Source organism: Rattus norvegicus, chromosome 3 (genome assembly GCF_021556685.1).
Source record: "Rattus norvegicus strain SHRSP/BbbUtx chromosome 3, alternate assembly SHRSP_T2T, whole genome shotgun sequence".
Classification (NCBI taxonomy): Eukaryota; Metazoa; Chordata; class Mammalia; order Rodentia; family Muridae; genus Rattus; species Rattus norvegicus.
This window is the reverse complement of record NC_141536.1, coordinates 52,443,982-52,459,746: the sequence shown is the minus strand read 5'-3', so window position 1 is coordinate 52,459,746 and position 15,765 is coordinate 52,443,982. Positions and strand designations below refer to the sequence as shown.

General features: G+C 40.4%; 1 pseudogene; it reads right to left on the bottom strand.

Moving 5' to 3' along the window:
- Positions 1–496: 496 nt before the first annotated feature.
- On the bottom strand, positions 497–1,255 carry LOC134486321 (dnaJ homolog subfamily C member 8-like; annotated as a pseudogene).
- Between the last annotated feature and the right edge of the window lie 14,510 nt (positions 1,256–15,765).

Below are 15,765 nucleotides of genomic sequence, written 5' to 3'. Positions count from 1 at the left end.
ATTACCACCCATGAATGCAGACAAGTGAGGACACAATGGGACAGACTGGAAGATGGCGAACTCTCTGGAAAGTGAACAGGTTTAAGTGACTGGGAGACCCGTGCCAAACACCACGGGACCTCAGAGCAACAAGTGAGTGCTGTGTGAGCCCACCAAGCCTCTCCTATTGGAGCAAGGGCCTCAAGGATGGCTTCCCAGCGTGGCTCAGGATGATCTGGAGTCGGGGCAACACCACTGTAAGCAAGGCATTTATTTAATTGAAAGATTTCCACAAGCTATACATGACTTTCGAGCCACCGCAACTCAAATATAAAGCATTAAGTTACAGGCTGTGGGAAAAGAAGGCGGCATGAATCAGTAACTCCTTCCAGTCCTGGTGGTTCCGTGGGTAAGGATGAGAGGTTAGACCAAGCCCCTCCTCTCAATGTACAAAGAATTACTCTGATTGATATTAAATCGTATTGAAAACAAAATAGACTAAAAGGCAATCGCTACTCTATGTTGGGGGCGGGTGGAGAAAGAATGAGTCCTTGAAGCAGGAGGAGGCAGTGGGGAGACTCTGGCTAAGGAGGCTCCGCAGTGATCTGCTGCTCACTCCCATCTTGACTTTCAGTAGCTGCAGAAAGGTCTGATTCTTCTTCTCCTTCTTCCCCTTTGTATTTGCCTGGAAAATTCGCCAACTGTCCACTCGGTCCTGACTTCCCTCAAAGTTTTTCCACCACTCTCTCGGTTGGCCTTTTCATAGGCTTCAATCTCCTCTTCTCTCTGTCGCTCCCTCTCAAGCATTTCTTTGGCTTTTCTCCTTTTCCTTTTAATCTGAAGCTCAGCAAACAGCTTCATGGTCTGTTTGTAGACTGCCTGTTTACACGGCATTTTTTTTTCTGCCTGAATTACATCCGGGACCCTCTTCTTTTGTTGCTGATCCAGAAGTAACTTGTAAGCTTTGTCCACAGCTTCAAAAGCCTTCTGTGCCCTATCAGCATCATCCTGGTTTTTGTCAGGATGCACCAAGATGGACAACTGGCGAAACCTCTTTTTTATTTCTTCATCTGTCCCTTCAGGATCTATTTGAAGAACCTCAAATGGGTTCAGATTAAAGTAAGAGGAACCAGGACAAGTCGATCTTTCAATCTGATTTTTGGACGTTAAACTGAATCTCTCTTCTCTATTTGCTTCACCTCACTGTAGAAGGTCATAAATGCCTCCTCGGTGCTACTACCAATGCCAAAGCACCACTCTCTCCCGAAGCGGCCATTTTTCCGACTAGCCGCCACGTACGATATTACTTTCTTAATTCAAGTAACTGTAATATAGTAATGTAAGAGAATGCTCTTGTTTTGAGCAGAGATTTCATTCCAATATATCAGAGATTTAAAAGAAACTAACAAACCATTACATCAACAGAAGAAAAGGTAAAATCTTATTTATGTCAACATATCCTAACAAATGAGTTGATAAACTTCACACATCCATTTATGATAAATGGAAAAGACAAAAAATCATTTTCTTTCCAAACCAAGAATAAAAGAAATCTCAATATGATAAAAAAGAGAGGTCAATAAATATTCTACAGCTAAAATTATAATTAATGGCAAAATACCCAACATTTTCCCTAGGTAGGGACCTTCTTTTCCTCAGGCTATTCTTCATTTCTATCCTTGCACATCTTTTAGACAGAAAGAATTATGGATCTGAGCTTTGACTGTGGGATAGCAACCCCATCCCTCACTTGATGCCTTGTCTTTCTGCTGGAGGTGGATTCAATAAGTTCCCTCTTCCACTGTAGGGCATTTCATCTACTCCCCCCTTTGAGTACTGAGAGTCTCTCACTTCCCAGGTCTCTGTAATATTCTAGAGGGTCCTCCCAATCTCCTTCCTCTGGAGGTCACCTGTTCCCATTCTTTCTGCTGGCCCTCCTTCCTCCCACCCAATACCAGATCATATTCCTCTCCCCCCACTCCCATTCCCTTTCCCTCTCCTGTCCCTCCCTCCCTCCCCTTGTGGTTGCTTTCTTCTCCCTCCCAAGTGGGACTGAGGTGTCCTCAGTTGGGCCCTTTTGAGTCCTCACTTGTTGACTTTTTTGAGTTCTGTGGACTGTATCTTCGGTATTATGTACTCTTCTTTTTTTTCTCTTTTTTGGCTAATATCCATTTATTAATGAGAACATACCATGTGTGTGTCCTTTTGGGTCTGGGTTACTTCACTAAGGATGATATTTTTAGTTCCATCCATTTGCCTGCAAAACTCAGGATGTCCTCGTTCTCCTGGGGCTTTTCTATTGCCCCTTTTAGCTTCCCAAATAAATGGTTCAGAGACCTGATATATTTATTAAAAGCTCCAGTCACCAAGCTGGGCAGGTTTCATGCTATTCTAACCTAACTATGCTGCCCGGGATTACATCCCAGTTTACTTTCCAGCCACGTGTCCATCACCTGTCATCTTGTCACTCTCTGGTCTCTGGTCTCCTTCTTAGCTGTGTTCTCACAGTGACTCTCAGCCCACTCGAGACCCCCGCTTTCTCCTTCAGGGCATGGAAATCCCACGTTTTCTCTCTCGCTCAGCTAATAGGCTGATCAGCTCCTTATTGCCCAATCAGAAGATGATGGAGAACAATGTTTGACAAAGTAATGAGTCAAGAAGTGCTTCATACTGAGGACAATAACAAAACACGACTGTACACAGATTTTTCAGGTACCGAAATCAGAATTCAAATATACAGTGTGCAAAATGTTCCCCAACACCCCTCCTCTCCTTTTTACCATATCCTAACCCAGAATAGAGTCCACACCAGCTCCTGAAAACCCAGTAGACGCACACCCCACCCCCAGAAGCCAGGCCAGCATCCTGAACCCCAAGGTACCCATAGCCAAATCAGAAGCCTTATATACTGTCAGAACTCCAGGCCCCAACTTGAGCAGTCCCACACTGCTAGCCAAGGGGCCCAACTCAGGTAGAGACTCTTACCTCAATCACAGACCACTCTAGCCAGAAGACAATAGAAGAAACAGAAACCAAGGAAGAAAACACCTAACCAACAAACACAGAAATCAGCACCTAGAACTATAATCACTCTAAATCCAGATGCTTAAACTTCAGAACATAATCAAGAACAGCCAGGACAATATGTCACCACGAGAGCCAGTCACCCCACTATATTAAGTCATGAGTAGACCAATACAACTAAAGCACAAGAAAACAGCCTTAAAGTCAACTTTCTGAAGATGGTAGAGGACCTTAAAGAGGAAATGAGCAAATCCCTTAAAGAAATCAAAGAAAAGACAATAAAAATGGAGATAAATCCCTTAAATAATTTCAAATGAAGCCAGGAAAAACAAACAAATAGTTGAAGGAAACAAATAAAACTCTTCAAAACCTGAAATGGAAATAGAACCAATAAAGAAAACACAAACTGAGGGAATTCTGGAAATGGAAAATCTAGGTAAGCAAACAGGAACTACAGGGGAAAGCTTCACCAATAAAATTCAAGAGAGGATAGAAAGAATTTCAGGCATTGAGGACATGATCAAATAAATAAAGGCATCAGTCAGAGAAAATGTTAAATCTAAGACATTCATGACACACACACACCCAGGAAATCTGGGACACTGTGAAAAGACCAAACCTAAGAATAATTGGAAGAGAAGAGGGAGAATATTCACAGCTCAAAAGTTCAGAAAATACGTTTAACAAAAAATAGAAGAAAATTTTCCTAACCTAAAGAAGAACATAACTATAAAGGTACAAGAATCTTATGGAACACCAAATTGTTTAGACCAGAAAAGAAAGTCTCCTTGCCACATACTAATCAAAACACTAAATACACAGAACAAAGAATGAATACTAAAAGCTGTACAAGAAAAAGGCCAAGCAACATATAAAAGCAGACCAATTACAATTACACCAAACTTCTCAACGGAGGCAAAGCCTGGACAGATGTGCTACAGACTCAGAGACCACAGATGCCAGCTCAACTATACCCAGTAAAACTTTAAATCACCATAGATGGAGAAAACAAAATATTTTGAGTTATAGTCAAATTTAACAATATCAATCCACAAATTCAGTCCTACAGAAGGTATTGGAAGGAAAGCTCCACCCAAAAGAAATTAATGGTGACCACAAAAACTCAGGCAATAGATTTCTCACACCAGCATAACTCACAGAAGGAACACACACACACACACACACACACACACACACACACACCAATACAAGTACAATAAAATAACATAAATTAACAGTCATTGGTCATTGATATCTCTCAATATAAATGGACTCAATTTCCTAATAAAAAGATACAAAATGGAGGCAAAAATAAGATCCACCCTTCTGCTGCATACAAGAAACATGCCTCAACATCAAAGACAGGCATTAACTCAGAGTAAAAGGTTGGAAAAAATAGTCCTAGCAAATGTCCTCAAGAAACAAACTAGTGTAGCTATTCTAACATTTAACAAAATAGAAATCAAACCAGAATTAATCAAAAGAGATGTGGGAGGATCCTTTAAACTCATTAAAGAAAAAAAATCCACTAAATGACATCTCAATTCTCAACATCTATGCTTCAAACGTAAGGGCACCCACATCTGTAAAGGAACTATTACTAAAGCTTAAATCACACATTGATGAGGGGAGACTTCAATATTCCAATCTCACCAATGAACAGGTTACTGAGACAAAAACTAAACAGAGACATAATGGAGCTATCAGATATCATGAAGCACATAGAACTAACAGATATGTACAGAACGTTTCACCCAAATACAAAAGAATATACCTTTTTCTCCGCATCTCACAAAACATTCTCAAAAGCTGACTACATTCTCATTCACAAAGCAAGTCTCAACGGATACAAGAAAATTGAAGAAAAAAAAAAAAAGCAAAACAAAAACATAGAAACCAATCCTATCAGACCATCATGGATTAAAGCTGGATTTCAACAACAAAAGAAACAACAGAAAGCTGCTAAACTCATGGAAGCCAAACAACTGTATACAGCATGACTACTGGATCAAGGCAAGGATAAAGAAGGAAATCAAAGACTCCTAGAATTCAATGACAATGAATGGACAAAATACCCAAAGGTATGGGACACGATGAAAGCTGCACTAAGAGGAACGTTCACAGCACTAAGTGCTTTCATAAAGAAGTTGGAGAGATCTCATACTAGCAACTTAACAACACACCTAAAAACTCTAGAACAAAAAGAAGCACACACAGTGAAGAGGAGAAGACAGCAGAAAATAATCAAACTCAGAGCTGAAATCGGTAAGAGGAATCAAAGAGAACAATACAAAGAATCAATGAAACAAAGAGCTGGTTCTTTGAGAAAATCAACAAGATAGACAAACTCATATTCAAACTAACAAAAAGGCATAGAGACAGTACCCAAATTAACAAAATCAGAAATGAAAAGGAAGACATAACAATGAGGAAATTTGAAGAATCACTAGGTATTACTTCAAAAGCCTGTACTCCACAAAATTTGAAAATTAAATGGATGATTTTTCTCAATAGATAACACTTACCAAAGTTAAGTCAAGATTAGGTAAACAATTCAAAAGGACTTATAACCCCCAAGGAAATAGAAGCACTCGTTAAAAGTCTCTCAACAACAACAACAACAACAAAGTCCAGGGCCAGATAGTTTTAGCACAGATTTCTACCAGACTTTCACAATAGCTAACACCGATACTCCTCAAATTATTCCACAAAATAGAAATAGACAGAACATTACCAGTTTTTCTAGTGAGGCCATAATCACCCTGATAGCAAAACTACATAAAGATTTGACAAAGGAAGAGGATTACAGACAAGTTTCCCTCATGAACATTGATGCAAAAAATAATAAAATACTTGTCAACAGATTTCAAGAACACATCAAAAAGATCATGTACCATGATCAAGTAGACTTCATCACAGAAATGCAAGGATAGTTCAGCACATGAGAATCTGTCAATGTAATCCACAATATAAACAAACAGAAAAAAGCTACATGATCATCTTATTATACACTGAAAAAGCCTTTGACAAAATCCAACGTTTCTTTCTTTTTTTTTTTCTTTTTTTCAGAGCTGGGGACCGAACCCAGGGCCTTGCGGTTGCTAGGCAAGCACTCTACCACTGAGCCAAATCCCCAACCCAAATCCAACGTTTCTTAATGATAAAAATTTCAGAGAGATTAGGGATACAAGGCACATGCCTAATATAATAAAGGCAATTTATAGCAAGCAGATAGCCAAAATCAAATTAAATGGTAAGAAACTCAAAGCAATTTCTCTAAAATCAGGGACAAGACATAGCTGTCTACTCTCTTCATATCTATTTTAATAGTATTTGAATTTCTAACTAGAACAATAGGATAACTAAGGGAGATCAAAGGGAATACGAATTGGGAAGGAAGAAGTCAAATGTTGTTGTTTGTTGTTGATATGATAGTATACATAAATGACCTCAAAATCCTAGCAGAGAACTTCTTTAACTGATAAACATCTTCAGCAAAGGTTAACTCAAAAACATCAGTAGCCTTCTTATATGCAAATGACAAAGAGACAGAGAAAGTAATCAACACCCTTCATAATAGTCACAAATAACACAAAGTATCTTGGAGTCAATTTAACCAAGCAATTGCAAGACCTATATGATTAAAAATTTCATGTTTTTGAAAAAGGAAATTGAAGAAGACAACAGAACATGGAAAGATTTCCCATGCACACAGATCAGTAAGATCAACATAATAAAAACGCATCTTACCAAAAGCAATCTACAGATTCAACTCTATTTCCATCAAAATTTTAACACAGTTCTTTACAGACCTTGAAAGAATACTCGACTTCCAATGCAAAAACAAAAAAGCCAAGATACCTAAAACAATCCTATATAATAAAAGAACATCTAAGGTGTCGCCATTGTCGATTTCAAGCTGCACTACAGAGCAATAGTAATAAAAACTGCATGTTACTAGCATAAAAACAGTCAGGTTGATCAATGGAGTCAAATTGAAGACTCATAAATCCAAACACGCACAGACACCTGATTTTTGATAAAGAAGCCAGAAATAACACAATGGAAAAAAGGCGGCATCTTTGACAAATAGTCCTGGTCAAACGGGACATCTGCATGTAGAAGAATCTTTGCAGATCCATATTTATCTTCTTACACGTGTAAACAAGTGGATCAAAGACCTCAACATAAAACCAGAAACACTGAATCTGATAGAAAAGAAAGTGGGAAATAGCCTTGAGCACATTGGGACAACTTCCTGAACAGAATATCAGTAGTGCAGACACTAAAATCAACAATTAACAAATGGGTCAGAAATTATTGCTGATGCTGAGAAGTGCATGCTGACAGGAGGCTGATATAGCTGTCTCCTGAGGGGCTGTGCCAGAGCATGACAAATACAGAGGTGAATATTTGCAGCCAACCATTGAACTGAGAACGGGTCTCCAATGGAGGAGTTAGAGAAAGGACTGAAGGAGCTGAAGGGGTTTGCAACCCCATAAGAACAACAATATCAATTAACCAGAGCTCCCAGGGACTAAACCACCATCCAAAGAGTACTCATGGACAGACCCATGACTCCTGCTGCATATGTAGCAGAGGATGGCCTTGTTGGGCATCAATGGGTCCTGCCAAGGCTTGATGCCCCAGTGTAGGGATGTCAGGGTGGGGAGGCAGGAAGGGGTAGGCAGGTCTGTGGGGGATACCCTCATAGAAACAGGGGAAGGGAGGATGGAACAGGGGGGTTATGGATGGGAAACAAAGAAAGGGAATAACATTTGAAATGTAAATAAAATAATATCCAATAAAAAATTATAAATAAAAAAAAGACAAAAAACAAATGGGACCTCATGAAACTGAAAACCTTCTGTAAGGCAAAAACACTGTCATTCAGACAAAGTGACAGCCTACAGAATGGGAAAAGCTTTTCACCAAGTACACATCTGACAGAGGAACATCCGAAATATATAAAGAACTCAAGACACTAAACTTCAACCAACTAAATATAATCCAGTTTTAAAAATGGAGCACAAATCCAAATATGATTCTCAACAGAGAAATCTCCAGTGGCTGAGAGACACTTAAAGACATGTTCAACATCCATGACCATCAGGGAAGGGCAAATCAAAACAACTTTAAGGTTCCAATCTTACACTTATCAGAACGGCTAAAATAAAAAAAACTCATGAGACCGCTCATGCCGGCAAGGATGTAGAGCAAGGAAAGCACTCCTCCAGTGCTGTTGGAAGTGCAAACTCGTATAGCCACTTTAGAAATCAATATGGCGGTTTCTCAGAAAATTGGAAATTGATCTACCTCATGACCCAGCCATACCACTCCTGAGCCTATAATCAAAGGCCACTCCATCCTACCATAAGGACACTTGCTCACCTACGCTCACCACAGCTTTATTCAGACTAAACAGAAACTGAAAACGACCTTGATGTCCTTCAACCAAAGAATTAATTTTACAAAAAGAAGTGGTACGTTTATACAACGGGGTATTACTCAGCTGTTAACATAAAAACGACATGATGAAACTTGCTGGGAAATGGATGCAGGTAGAAAAAGATAAATGATCCCGAGTGAGATAACTCAGACCCCAGACGAAAACTCGGTATGCACTCGGCTTAAGCGCCTACTAGCTGTAAAGTAAGGAATAACCGTGCTACAATCCACAAACCAGAGAGGCAAATTAACAAGGAGAGGTTCATTGGGGAAGGGGAAATAGAATACATTTTATGGGTGGACTCGGAGTGGGTGCGGATGAGAAAAGGAGGGGTCAGGTCGTGGTGATCTAGGGACAGAATACTGAGATGACTGGAATTACGGGGCATTGTGGGAGATAGAAACCTAGTGCAATGGAAACTCCCTGGCCTCTACCAGGGTGACACTAGCAAACATTCCTAGTAATGGGGAACAGGAGCCTGAACTGGCCATCCTCCAGAACCAGACAAGGCCTCAAATGGGGATTGGGACTCCAATCCAGCCACAAAACCTCCGACCTACAGTTTGTCATGCCTACAGGATGAGCTGGGACTGAAGCCTAGCATAATTGACACCAGAGTGATTTCATCCAGCAACTGATGAGAGCAAATGCAGACTCCCACACCAAACTTAAGGTGGAGCTGAAGAGGATGGGAGGAAGGACTGGAGGAGTCAGAAGGATCAAAGACACCACAAGAACACAGTCCACAGAATCAACTGAGTGGGACTCAAGTGGGCTCACAGAGATCAGAGAACCTGTAGGGATCTGACCTAGGGCCTCTGCTTTTATCTTGTGGTTGTGTAGATTGGTGACCTTGTGGGACTCCTAACAGTGGGAACCGGGGATGTCTCTGACTCTTGCTTGCCTTTGGGACCTTTTCCCTCCTACTGGGTTGCTTAGTCCAGCCTTAATATCAGAATGTTTGCCTGGCCTTATTGTAGCTTGTTGCCTTGTTTAGACGATGCCCCTCCCTGGAAGGCCTGCTCCCCTGGAAGGCCTGCTCTTTTCTGAGAGGAGGTGAAGGGAAGATGGATTTGGGGAAAAAACGAAAGGGCGTGCATAGAGGAGACTGGGGGAGGGGAAGGAGAAGAAACTGTGTTTGGGATGTAATACATGAGAGGAGAATAAATTAGGAGGTAGAAAATACTATTTATAGTGGAACAAAATGTTGAAATAGTTAAAATACTGGTTTTGTTTTTGGTGTATGTATGTCTTTGGTGTGTGTGTGTATGTGTGTGTGTGTGCTTGTGTTTGTGAGTCTCTCTCTCGCTCTCTCTCTCTCTCTCTCTCTCTCTCTCTCTCTCTGTGTGTGTGTTTTAGTGTTTGTTATAGAATGTGGAATCTCTCCATGTTAGATTATGCATTTAGTAAGAATATACTTAATCTGTATACTAAAAACTATAAAAATATTGCCAAGAAAAATTAATGAAGATAAATTAAATGGAGAGAAACTACCCTGGTTTGTGGCTTGGCAGACAAATAACTCAACAGGGCATACATATAATAGTCTAGAGGGCCTGCTGGTCCTCCATTACCGGAATTGTAATGAATTCCAATCTTGTAAGGGTAACGGGATGCAGTCTCACAGTGTGAGATTGAAAGTGACAGAGATGACCATATAAAGACAGCATAATTGTTATGGGGGCTAACAGGCAAAATTTTAACATCCTTTATTTTCTTTTCTATAAAATGAATATTTAAAACTAAGCACAAAATAAACATACTTCAGAAAGAGTGGGGGAGGGGAGAGAGAATAGATAATTTCAAATGTTTTCAACTATTTTATCTTAATAAGAACAAGCAATATGAAATGGAAAGAAAAAGGGAAACTAAGAAAAATGGGTGGTTAGAAAATTATACAGAAGAGAGCAATTCCTCAAATGACATATCAGTGAGAATATTGGCAAGCCATCATTTTCAACTGTCAAGAAATGTAACTAAATCGTGTTCGTGGGAAAGAGGAAGGTGGTACCAGGCAGCCCCATCCATCAATCAAGAGGAAGGAGGGGCCAGGCATCCCAATCTGTCAATCAATGCTTGCTTGTTATTTGTAGAGAAATGTGGGGAGGAGTGCTATTGAGCAGAAAGGCATATTTTGAACAAAAGTAAAATCCCAAAGGTTCTAATTTAGTTTCCATGGCTGTGATAAACACAACTAAAGGCAAGTAAGAGAAGGGTTATTTGGCTTACAGGTTTATAGTGTATCATGGAGAGAAGCCAAGGCAGGAACTTGGGTGAGAGTCTGGAGGAAAAACTAAAGCAGGGGCCATAGTGGAATGTTGCACATTGGCTTGCTTTCTATGACTTGCTCCCTATGACTTTGCTCAGCTACTTTTTTTTTTTATAGATCCCAGGCCAACATGCCCAGGTGTAGTACCATTTGTGATGGGCTGGTCCCTCCTACATCTATTAGCAGTAAAGAAAATGACCCACAGACCCACAGACCCAGACCTACAGACCCACAGGCCCACAGACCCACAGATGACCCACAGACTCAGACCCACACACCCACAGACCCATGGACCCACAGATGACCCACAGACTCAGACCCACAGACCCACAGACCCATAGACCCACAGATGACCCACAGACTCAGACCCACACACCCACAGACCCATGGACCCACAGATGACCCACAGACTCAGACCCACAGACCCACAGACCCATAGACCCACAGATGACCCACAGACTCAGACCCACAGACCCACAGGCCCACAGACCCACAGATGACCCACAGACTCAGACCCCCAGACCCCCAGACCCATAGACCCACAGATGACCCACAGACTCAGACCCACAGACCCATAGACTCACAGTCCCACAGACCCACAGACCCATAGACCCACAGATGACCCACAGACTCAGACCCACAGACCCACAGACCCATAGGCTCACAGTCCCACAGACCCACAGACCCACAGACCCATAGACCCACAGATGACCCACAGACTCAGACCCACAGACCCACAGGCCCACAGACCCACAGATGACCCACAGACTCAGACCCACAGACCCACAGACCCATGGACCCACAGATGACCCACAGACTCAGACCCACAGACCCACAGACCCACAGATGTGGTCAGATGCCAATGAGGTGGAGACAATTCATCAGTTCACACTCCTCTTCCCAGGTGACTTTAGTTTGTATCAAAAATAAAACATACAAAAACAAGCAAAAAAAAATTCTTAGCCTGCACAGCTCAACTTTGAGAATGCCAAAGTGTTTTACTTAGGCTATTTAACAAGCTAGAATTTTAGTTTTAAAGAAAAGCCTGTATTTGGTCATGAAATCCATTTTTACATGAGTGGTTTTCTAACCAGAGTATGTATTTAATACATAGACTTTATATTACATAAACAGAGATCCTTATTTCAGACAAGAAATAGTAGGGGGCATAATTACAATGTATTATATTAAATATGAATGTATGTCATAAAACTGTAAACTTCATGTAAGTAAATTTAAAGCCAATGGATTTCATAAAGTAGCATGGCATACTGGAGGAAAGGAAAAAATACTTAAGACATTAGAAGTTCTGGGGGCAAAGCTCCTTTCTTACAGAGGGTTTGGCAGTTTTTCCAGACATCACTATGAATTTACAACCACTCCTTCTTGAGGAGTGATGGGTCTGTGTTTCTTCCACTTGAGTCTAAGTGAGCTGTGACTGTGTCAGACAATAAAAGATGCTAGAACTGGGGTGCTGGGACTGCAGAGCTCAGGAAGCATTCACCCTGGTCTGGGTTCCACCAGACCTCAGCATAACATGTGCTCCCTAAACCACCACACAGAGAAAGTCACCCAGAGTTTCTCCAACTGGGTCCAGCCCTCTTACCATCTCTTGCCAATGTGCTAGCTAATAAGTGGACTGTTTTGGTCTCAGACCAGTCAGCTGTGCACATCACTAAGTGGCCCTCCACTGGCGTCACACAAAACAAGAACTTACAAGGCCAAGCACCACCGAAACTTAAGGCTCTCCAATTTTTGAGATGAAATATGAAAATGGGCTGTAAATTGCCCTATTTTCTTTTGACTCACAAACTTTGGGAACAGTGAACGCAGGGTGAGACATTTGATAAACAACAAATAACAAGAATACAATGGAGAATTCCTACACTTGATCTTAGCCAAAAGACCGAGAAGCGATGGAGAATTCCTAATAATGATTAAGGAAAAATAATCCAGAAAAATATTACAGCAATAAATTGACTTTCCTTTTTCTTTGGTTTTTATTTGTTTCAGGACATTTAGGACCTTTTCTAAGAGATACCTTGAATCTGTAAGGAGAGTAGATTAAAAAGAAAATGAGAAGAAATTTTAATAAATACATATATGAAGCTTTTTAACATCCTAAATTCTAGCCACCAAGAAGCTTCATAACGGGCTGTAAATTGCCCTTCGTGGTCTCCTTTTACATAAAGAAACAACACAACAAGCAATAGATAAACAAGCTAATTTTATCATATTGGAAAAAGTCATCATGACACCAAGTTTAAGAAGCCTTGTTTTAGGTCACAGGCACCCAGAAGTAGTTTATGGTCAGCTGAGAAACAGCTAAAATCGAAGAACATAGTCTTCTCCCTCCACATGCAAAGCACTCCAGACATCAGTCAGAAATGCTTCCATCACTATGGTCCCTAAGACGCTGAGAATCGAAGTCATAGAAAACAAAATCGTCTCAAAAGTATTTTATCATAGAACCTTTCTTCTATGTTAGGGAAGGAACCCAGGGTCTTCATGCTAGGCAGCACACTGTCACGCAGCTGTACCATCAGGCCGGCATCATTCCTTCTGATCTTTGAACTACAGTTACCCCTTTCCTTGGAGTCCGATCATTTGTTTGTTATTTAGTTCCAATGACGTCGAATCTGCTGGAAATTAATTTTGATGTGTTGAACTTGGCTTCTCCATGTGAAACACAACACTTACATCAACAGACATGTGAAACCCACTGATGTATTTCCATTCAAGGAGACCAAGTTAACTAAACACATAAACGTGTGGAGAGCAGAAAGCCAAAAGATAATACTTGGATGTTATTTTTTCCTGTCAATCAGGAGACGGAAAGTGGCAGGTTGCACAGAACTTACTTCTTTTTCGGCTAATCATAACATCATGGATCCACAAATTAAACAATAACATTAAAAAAGGAAAAAACTGCTCTCTGTGAAGAAGGGATGTTATTAATAATTGTAACAATTAATTGACTAGGGCCAAAATCTCACATTATAAATCTTCAATTTAAAAGTTTCCGGTCTGCTAATATTATAATCCCCATCTCCAAAACTATAGTAAGTAATCGTGATTAATCTTATTTAATAAACCTAACCATATTTATCACAGTATACATTTAATTGACTGTACTCATACATATGTATAACAATTTTTAATAGTGATGAAACATTTCACAGGATGTATCATTACACATGTAGTTTCAATAGTTAAAAACAAGATATAAAAACTCGACAGGTGTAGGGATGACAGATAGGTAATATATAGGTAGGTAAATATATGAGAGACAGACAATAGACAGAGCGATTTAAGGGATTATGAAGAAAGAGCTGTCATTTCTGACGTCCTTATTCTACATGTGACACAGAAACTCTTAGAAAGTACTGTTCTGTGCAAAGTCACTGCTATCTTCCATGGAAGGTATGTCTCGAAGGACCTCAACAACTGTGTTTAACCTAACACAAAACCAGTCCTTGGAAGCAACTTCTGTAACCAAGATATACCTCATTTATGTTCTAGCATAGCTGCCCTGTGTCAGCCCCCGTGGATATACTCATAGAGAGAGCATATCATTGCCTTGCTATTTATTTCCCAACTATATGTCCCTGTTCATGGAAGAATCTTTTTCTGGTTGTTGTATATGTTGACAGATCAAAATGGCAGACAGTCTCTCTGATAGCTTAGGTTGTCACTGTCTACTTCACTATGACTTGGAAGTGAAACAGCGTTCAGCGGTATGTGTGCATTGGGAGTGTGCCAATGGTCAGGTCCCACATAAACATTCCTCTTGATCGTCCGTCACTATTCATACATTATACGAAATATTTGATCCTTTATTATTGTGCGATTGATCTCAATTGTCAACCTAATAGGATTTAGAATCACTGTGGAAGAAATCTCCTGATTCGTCCTGGAGTGCTTTTCTAGATTAGGTCAATAGATGTGGGAAAGCCCACCAAGTGTGGTAACACCAGTCCCTGCTTTAGGATCATGAACTCAGTCAAAAGGAAGAAGGCAACTGAGGACCAGCATCTGTTTCTTTCTGCTAAAGAACTGTGGGTGCGAGCTGACTGACTGCTTTAAGGGTCAGCCTCCATGACTTCCTTCCCACCGTGGACTCTCCCCTATGCCTGGGAGCCAGAGCAAACCCTTCTTGCTTCGAGCTGCCTTTGCCAGGTATTTTCTTGCAACAACAAGGCAAGTGACTAACACGATTGCACAATGGACTTCTTGTGCGATGACTCTGCCCAACTGTAGACTAATGCAGGTACTCTGAACACATTGAAGGGAGCAAGGCGGGCAAGCTCCTATCTATGCTGTTAAGTGTCTTCAACATGCTTTCAACTTGACGTAGTCTCACCTTCCAACAGATCATGAGAATCATTAGAATTCCTGGATCAGGAAGCAACTATATTAAGTAAACATAGAAAAGCCTTGTATAGATACAGTTTCTCAGGAGTTCTACAAAAATTTACATAGAACAAATCGGGATTAAACAAACAGCACAGAATAAATGTGAAAGAACTTTTTCTCATCAACGGATCTCCAAAGCCAATCTAACATTCAGCCTCTAGTAGGCAGGTTTCCCTAGAAATCCTTCTTGAACAAATGGGTTTTTTTGTTTGGTTTGGGGTGGTTTTTTTTGTGTTTTTGTTTGTTTGTTTGTTTTCTTTCAGCTTCACTCAAAACTCAAACAGCATCATTAGGAAATCCTTGACAAGCTTGATGCGCCAAGAGCTTGCATAACTCCTGAGACATTTCCCTACTCCTGGCTGGAGTCTATTCGGACCCAGCTTGAGGCTTTATTTATGTTGTAGCCTCATCTTTGCAATGGCCTCTAACCATTCATGTTCTTCTCTGGTCATTATAATGAAAAAGATAAAGAAAAGTGGGACAAAATATGTGATTCATAGCGAATTAGCTTCTGACTACCCAAGAATATGCAGGAACACAATCTTGCTTTATACAAACGAAAAAATACTTTCACATTCTATAAGCCAATGCAAATTTTGTGTAACCTTTTCTATAGGGAAACAAAATT